We start from the raw sequence: 8,558 nt of genomic DNA on the forward strand, positions 1-8,558 counted from the left end.
TGCTATTAAAGCCTTTTCCTTTCGGCTCATGCATCTTTGAAGTTTCGTAGTACATTGTAACTTCACTCATTAGTTCCTTATACAAACTACAGAGAAATTAAACAGAATCCTTTTTCTTTTGCTTTTAACTATGAAAGAAAGTAACACGATTACATATTTGATGAAATAATAAAAACGGTATGACTATCATTGCAACAATGAAAGGCATTGTTAAAATTTATGTAAAAAAATATATTTATAGGTTTGTCAAAAAGCAAAAAAAAAAAAAAAAAAAAAAAACATAATAAGTGAACTGATATTATAAATATAACTTTTTCTATTTCAAAATGATTTAATAATCATATTTATAGAATAATATTATAGTTATCTACAATAATATCTATTATTTTCAGTGATAGTTATCACTGAAATGCCCCAAATCTCGCTTAATTTTTAATTAAATAAAATCTCAATAATTAAAATAGTTGCTTTAAAATATACATTCCAACTCTTAAAAGTATATTTGTACCAAATTCGATAGCTGTTTAATCTGCACTGTAATTCACACCAAAAAAAGACACATATTTTTTATTACTTGTATAGATGAAAGCTGAATATTATATACTGTAGCTTTATAAGAAAAGTAAAAACAAGATAACGTCCTTTTATACTTTTAATAAAAGCTATTAAAACTATTACTAACAGATGCAAGCTAACTATTTTTCGATTCAAACAATTGTCAAAAAGTAACAGATGCTAACTACAGATTAAAAATAAATTTTAAACAAGGCAGTATACAAAGGAAAAAGGAGGAAAAATTGATTTAAAAAGAAAATATTTAAATGATACAAAAATATTTTTATGCAATGTGCGATATGAAAATAAATAAATAAATATCCTTTCATTAAATGGGCTTGTGAATTTGGAAGTAACTTCTCTTTTTGATAAACACTTTGTATTTTTATTAGAAAAATACCCCATTTGAAGTTAATTTTTCTACAAAACAGGATGACTTTTTAAAATGGATTCGGAAAAAAATAACAAGCCTTTAAACAATCACAACATAATTGGATAATTCGATATCATTAATTTAAATTAAAATTATTCAAGAAATATTTTTTAAAAGATAAAAAAAATAAGTTAATACTAGTACAGAGTTCGAATTAAATGATTATTTATTTAAATTTTCCAGTCTCTATCTATGAGAAAGAATACAAGATGTCTGAAAGCCGACGGGAAAGTTGCATGGATAAAAACTAACGTACAAATACTTAACATATTAAATTTTAAAAAATAATTCTGAATTGAAAAAAAGAATTCAAAATAATGCATAATTTAGAATTAATCTAGCCTGAATAAATAAAATGCATTGTTTCGAAATAATTGTTATCGTATCACAAACAAAATCACTTCAGTTACATAGACATAATAACACTTTAGGGATAGACATAACATAGTTTAACATATACAGGAATAATAGTATACATAGACTGAAAATAAGTATAATTTGAAAGCGGTAAATAACACAGAAAATGGTTCCTGAGTGAGAAAGTTCATGGTTGAAGAGAGATAGTCTGCTTCAGAGAACCATTTTATTTGCCGGAATTGTACGAAACAATTCGGCACTAATTTAGACCGTGATTAGACTGCACTTCTCTCTTTTAACTGAAGCAGAAATTGAAATAGTTCGTTAAATTATGCTCGTCCGATAGTTTATAATCAAATCAACAGACTTACAGAGTGGATCGTGATAATAATATACGTCAATTTTGGAGTATGAATATAGCGAATTGAAGTTGTTTGGCATTTACTAATTGTGACGTAATTCAGAAGCAGAGAATATACAACTAGGGTTGCTTTAAATTCCTGAATTCGTTATTCCAAGTTCACCAAAAGACTGTTTAATTTATTTTTCTTCTTCTTCTTCTTCTTTTTGTATATGAAGTATATAAAAGAAAATATTATATTCGTCGAAAATTTCGAAATCGAGATTTTGAATTCTTATATTTTAGACATTTTCGAGTTCGAAAAATATGTTTTTACAATTATGCCTCTATTTGTCAGTGAGCACAATTAATTGAACAGCGCTCTTAATTAGACGCATTGAATTTTCCAAGTAATCTTGATCTCATATTTGTAGATTTCTCTCACATTTTGCAAGAATCTCATTCACAGAAAGTCTGGCTGGCTGTTCGAGAACAGATGAGCGAAATAACTAAAAAACGTTAAGAGCTGGACGAATAAAATTTTGTATACAGATTTAACATTTAAAGTGTAAAATGTATCAGATTTTGTATTAAATTTGTCAAAAGGTTGACTGTCTGTCGGTCTGTACATTCTTATGCATGTGAATGCGATAACTGAAAAGTGAAATGACTTAAATAAATGAAATTACTAAAATTATTCCACTAAAAATACTAAAATTGTAAATGTGTATCAAATTATTTTGTTTCCATTCGATGGGAAGAAAATAAGTCGAAAATGTCCGATGTTTTTTTTTCATTGCAGCACAAAACACAGAATGCTCGTGTGCGGATCTGAAAATTAAAAAAAAAATCAGATGTTTTCGTCTTTCTCTACGATTCACAATTTTATAAACGGAAAATACACATTTATTAGAGAGTACGTGTATGATTTCTGTCTAATACATGACTATCAAACGATTACATTAAAATATCACTTATCAAAAATATTGAATAATTAAAATAATCAATTAACCAGAACCAAAAATTAGTTATATTGTAGATATCAAAAAAAATCTTTCTCAGCAATTTAATTTTTTTATTACAATGACAAAAATATTTCATGTGGAATGTGTTTTTTTTTATCATGTAAATGAAAGATTTGTTTTAAAATAATAATTTGCAGACAACTGATCATGTCTGTGATAAAAAATCACAAATTTTTTTTTGAAAACACATTATTGATTTTTAGTTGTTCCTAATCATTAGATTGTAAATATACCTACATTCCTTCTTTAACTAGGAGAAAAGAATTCTTGTAAGTAAAGCGAAGAAAAATATCTTGAAGTTTTCAGTTTACCTTAAATTCGTAATCAAGAAAATAGAGAATGTATAAGACAACCTTTTTATTATTCTGACTTTCGTTTAAAATCATGTAGTCTGTTACTGTAGAGAAAATAGGATTTTCTCTGTTCGTTTCCTTCTTTTAAAGTAGAAAATTTCTTAAATAATGATTACATAACAATATAAGAAACGAAGCCCTGTGTGTAAGGAGTATTGTATCACTTATCGGATAAAATAGCGATAATTGCTAGGATCGAAATAACAAATTGCTATCTAAAGAGGATACTATTGTGCTTTAAAGCACACATCACCCTTGTAAATTTTATCATTTCTTTTTCAAAATGTTTGATAGCAATGAGTTATTTAAAATGCAACGCACGTAAGTTAAAATCGATAGTTTTCAGAGCGTTTAGAATTACAAAATACTGATTCAGTTTACAGATATGGATAAAGTATCAGAATTAGCACTGTATTTTTTTTCTTTTATTTAACCCTTATAGAAGGGACTATTATATATTTTATATTAGACTCTTCGATTTCTAAGATCATATTTCCTTTCTTAGAGCCTAATTATGAAATAGATAAAGTTGCTGAGAGGTCCTATAAGTTCGGGCTTACAGGTAATATATATATACTATCGGGTGTTCCCAAAATGATTGGTGGATTTTGAAAATCAATTTTAAAAAGATAGAATGCAATAGGAATGCGACCTTATGCTTAAAAATATCCAGGGAAATTTTTCCTATCAAATTGCAAACTTAGTTAACACTGCCGCTGATAAATGGCACTGCAAAATTGGAAAAATAAAAACTGGCATAAAAAATATTCCAAGGCTGTTGCAAAAATATAAACAACAATGTTTTTAATGTAGCCTTTATTTTCAACAAAAAAATCGGCGCAGTCTGAAGCAAAAATGTTCAGAACTCAAACACTTCGTTTTAACTAAATACGGTGCAAACCGCTGCAGCGCCACCTATCCCTAGCAATGATAACTAAATGCGATGAATAAAATTCCCCAAAAGTGCAAATTTTGTTGTAATTTTGTACGCTTGGTTATAACACTTGGGAAATCCGATTTTCCAAGCATAATGCTGCAAACGTTATATTTCTGCCGCATTCCGTCTTTTCTTTATTGATTTTCAAAATACATCCGTCATTTTTGGGACACATTATATACATATATAGTCTTATAAATGTATTTTGAAAGTTACTTAATTGTGTGCCTTCATTTAATTCTAAAGGCAGTAAATTCAAATTTATTCAAATAAAAATCAAGTTTGAATTAATTTTGAAATATCCTTCTAGTGTTATTCTTACATAACTTCTGTTTGCAAGCTTTATGTTATGTCATTTTATAAATCCAAACACATCCAAACACTTATTATTAATTATTATTTAAATGGTGTTAGGAAAAAAATTTCTAATTTTTTTTAAGAAAGTATTTCTTTAAATATCCGTAGCACATTTTATATGCAATATACTGCTGAAATCACCTCTTGAAAAAGAGATTTAGAGTAAAGCCTTTTGCTATTTCAGTCGTTCAAAATTTTCTACTTGCAACAATTCATATATAGAATTTATTTATTATTATAAAAAACATTTTATTATAAAACAAGTAATATAAAAAATTTTTTTAATTCAATTCCTATTTAGGTCAACAAAGAAAATTCTCGACAAATTTTGCAACCATTTAGCGACTTCGCGATGAATTTGGCGACAATTAGCGACTTGGCGACGAATTTGACGACCAGATAGAAATTACTGGAAAAATTTAATTAATGAATTAATATTTGAAAAAAAACTGTATTAACATTAAGAGTCATCCACTACAAGTTTTAAAAAAATGTATTTGAACTTGAGTGGATGAATAAAAAGTATTTTATTAACGATTGAGTATTTGAACAAGATATATATAGAGAGAGTGTGAGTTAATAGTAGTAATTGAAAAATAGAATTCATTTTGAAATATTTGAAAGCATATCAATTTTAATTTTCAGCTACTAAAATTATTTGAAATCAAAAGTAGTAACAGTTTTCTATTATTACAAAAAAGAAAAGAAAATTAAAATTTGATTTTTATATCTGATCTATTTAAAAGCGGCTGTACTTTTTCCCAAACATTTTTTGGAATTCTATACGAATTGTCTGAATCTATATTTCATATTGCTGTCATGAATTCAAATATAATTGATTGATTTATATTATATATTTCGCCGATATGTCAGGATTTACTAAGGAGTAACACTATTGATATCATGAATCTTCAATGGAATCACGATTCAATTTATAAATATTCAATATAAATTAAAGAATAAATGTATTTAAGCAATGCAACAAAAAATAATCTAGCTAAAAGTAATAAAGAAAAAAAAATTTGAAGAAAAAAATCAAGTTAAAATTCAATAAAGGTTGCTAGGATTTTTTAGAATAACAACCTTATACTTTTCTTATCGAAATCTGTGAAGTGCATAAGATTGTGTAACGTGATTCTTCTCAAGTTCTTTCCCTCTCAAAATGTTCACGATTTCAAGTTTTCTTAGATAGCGGCTTATTTCAAAAAACGCACCCAGCCTCCACAACTTGATTATTTTTGTTTGTTATCCATATTCGCTTTTCATGTCTTCTTATTCTACAACTTAATATTTATTGGAATGTTGTACTCTTAATTCTATATTATTTCACTAGACACTTTGGGTTACAAATTGGCTATCCGGAATCAATGATTGCTTAAACTCCCAGCCTCAGTAAAATAATTTTAACCATCAACATTCGATTAACATGCAATTCGTCCTATTTTAGAAATCTTGCATCGTTCTGATAATTGTGTTATGAGTCTTCTAATTTTCTACTATCTCACCTAAAATTTAAGCTTTGATAGAAATTTAATTTTAACTTCGATTTATTTCATTCCAACTAATCTAATATCGTGTTAAGAAAGAAAATATATGGTATAAAAAACATTCAAAATTATATATCAGAGGATCATTCAATATATTTTTTTGATTCAAGAAAATATTCGATGTAGCGAAATAAGTAAACAAATTTCAAGCTAAAGGAGTGATAATATATATATATATATATATATATATATATATATATATATATATATATATATATATTAAATTTTATTTCATGAAAGTGTTGTAGTGTTTAGAAATGAACGAACTTTAAAAAGAATTCATCTGAAATTAATTACCTGTGCAACAGAACATCAAAAATTATATTTAAACCATATATTAAATAGAAGGCAATCCGATACTTAAAAATAAAACGAGTCACGTTGTTCATCAACAATAGGAAAATAATTGTAGATGAAACATTTTCAAAAGCAATAATAATGATTTAAGTTCCATTATAACAATGAAACGTAATATTATAAAATAATTTATTTGGTATCATCAAAAGGTTTAAAAAAAAATTTTTTTAATTTTTAGATGGTGTGAAATTTATATTTGTACTACAATACTTTCAGAAGCTATGGAGAAAAGTCGCAAATAAAAAAAGCATAAACATATATTTTTTTGTTAGTTAAAGTTTTAATTATTTTTTTAAATAACTTCTCAGACATGCCCATTTTCAACCTCCAAAACATGTATGCCGAATTTGGTAACTTTTGATGTATGTTCATCTTCTAAAGTGCCAATAAGCCTACACATGATATTCAGCGGCTACATAAGATGGAATTCTTTTAAATATTCGAAGTCAGATTTTAAACAAAATTAGTAAAAAGACTTTTTTTAACCATTACAAAATTTTCACTTCATAAGTTGTCTCTATAAATTTTCAAGAAAATAATTTTTTTTCCTTGTTTTTTTTTTTAGTATTTATTGACACAAACAAAAATTGTGAATTATGTCAAAATATCAAAATCAAATCAAATCAAATCTTTAGAATATATTGGAATATTTTAATTAAAATTTGCTCCAAATTAATCTAAAATCACAGTAATAACTGCAAATATTTCTGATAAATCTCTGTTTGTAAAAGTTAACAAATATTTAATTGAAATTCTGATCGTTTTTTATACTTAAGCAAATAAAAATGTAATTAAAAAAAATTCTGTTTTAATTTATTCTGAAATTCTTCGTATTTTTTAGATCATTAATGGGAATATCTGAATATATCCATGCTTATAAGATGGAACATCAAAATGGGTTTGCAGTAGAAACCCATTTTGATCAAACGATAACGAATTTAAATTAGCAAAATATGATTTTTTTAAAAATTCATTTTCTTTCAGAGGCAGCATTTTAATGGGTTAGAGAATTTTAAATTATTCATAATTTATTCATTCTTAAAAAAAGATCTTATAGAAACTTAAAAATTTAATAATATTACTTGGTATAAAATTTGGTGAGTGCAAAATTGGGAATTGTAATAAAAATTAAAATTAAAATGGATTTTTCACATTTTTATTGAAAACATGCTTATTTATGTAGCAGCATCAAAACAGCAGCAAATGGATTTCTTAGATCACAGAAATAAATATTATATTTTCTATCAGATATATTGTCATTAGCATTTTTTTTTTATTTATTTATTTATTTATTTTTTGGTTTCATTAACCCAAACTTTTCAAAAACATTGCTTTATAATACTCCATATGATATGCATTAGAGCTGTAGATTTAAAATTCATGTTTTTAAGATTTTTATATTTTTAATTTCCTTATTTAAGTGCCGTAAAAGAAATACAAATTGGAGAAATTTTTATTATTTAAAACCAACTATGTTAACACTTTACCGACCGGTAGCGGTTCGAACATACTATGTATGAACAAAGAACAAAACGTCGATTAATCGACGGCCGGTCGGTAAAGTGTTAATTATGCTTTCTTTCGGTATACAAGATTTTTTTTTCTCCTCTTTACAAACTCGGTAATTTTAATTCAAAACCTGCAACATTTTCATTTCGCTGTTACAAAACCTACCTATCGAATATCTTTGATAAAAAGTCATGAGATTTCAAATTTAAAATGAAATCTAAGATTAGGTTAAAAAAAATATCAGGTGCTGCCCTAGTTTAATAACATTAAACTCCTATCCTGCATAAGAGGATGCAGTGGCCAATGATAAGGCTTTGATTTCAGGACTGGAAGGTTTCAGTTTTAAAAGCTGGTTAATATATGTATGGATTTAATACACGGATTAACCGAGAGTTAAATGCATTCACTTGAGTATAGCGCGGAAATTCGGAAAGAGGATTATCAGTTCAACCATTATTTGAATTATAATGTTTTCAAATTAGGAGACTTATATAAAAACATCTTTTATGATATTTCCAAACGGGAATATCCAATATATATATATATATAATACGTGGAAGCAAAATCAGGCCGAATTTATTAACCGCCCTTAGGCAACATTTCGACCTCGCCAGGGAACATCAACACGCTATTCTTGCATCGGTTTGAAAAATTTTTAAACAAAAAATTAACGGTCAAAAAACGGACAAAATTTTTTGCCATGAGTTTGAATCGTGCCGTATCGATTTTAAAACAAAATCGTCGAAAAAGGCAAGTCAAATGAAAATGCTCAAGAATCGTTCATAAGA

The sequence above is a fragment of the Argiope bruennichi genome, chromosome 1 (assembly GCF_947563725.1).
Source record: "Argiope bruennichi chromosome 1, qqArgBrue1.1, whole genome shotgun sequence".
NCBI lineage: Eukaryota > Metazoa > Arthropoda > Arachnida > Araneae > Araneidae > Argiope > Argiope bruennichi.